This window comes from Microtus ochrogaster, chromosome 4, assembly GCF_000317375.1.
Source record: "Microtus ochrogaster isolate Prairie Vole_2 chromosome 4, MicOch1.0, whole genome shotgun sequence".
NCBI classification, from domain to species: Eukaryota; Metazoa; Chordata; class Mammalia; order Rodentia; family Cricetidae; genus Microtus; species Microtus ochrogaster.
In genome coordinates this window covers 92,130,078-92,130,706 of record NC_022011.1, presented here as the reverse complement: position 1 = coordinate 92,130,706, position 629 = coordinate 92,130,078, and positions in this window count along the sequence as shown.

Genomic DNA, 629 nt, shown 5'->3' with positions numbered 1-629 from the left:
CTTCTGTTCTATGTCCCCAGCCAGAGATATTAAGCATCCTTCCTTCCCTTCTTTCAGAACATACCAAAGGGAAATTTTTTCTTTTAAATGTTTATTTTTATGTGTATGGGTGTTTTGTTTGCATGTATATGTCTGTACCACAGAATCCAGAAGAGACTTTGGATTGGTTATAACTGTAGTTATCCCTTCTAAGCTGTCACATGGGTGCTGGGAATCAAACCCAGGTTCTTTGGAAGAACTATCAGTGCTCTTAACTAGTAAGCTGTCTCTGAATCTTAAAGAACAAGATACCTAAAATGTGCTACTGTCTACTTCTAACCTGTGTCCGATGGAATCCTTAGGAAGGACTGTGGCTCATCCCGGTTCCCATCAGTCTTCCATGTAGTTTTGAGGTCTTGTGCTCTTCTTGCCTGGCATGGCTAGTGCCTGACCTCATACTTTGGTAGCCCGGTTCCAATTTTACTTTTTCTTCCCACAGTATCCTTTATGGTAAGTCATAGCTCAGTAATGATGATTCATTCCCAGCTGCTTCATAAATTGCATTATAATAGAACTATTTAAGAAAAATGACCTTGCCGGGAGGTGGTGGCCCACACCTTTAATCCCAGCACTTGGGAGGCAGAGGCAGG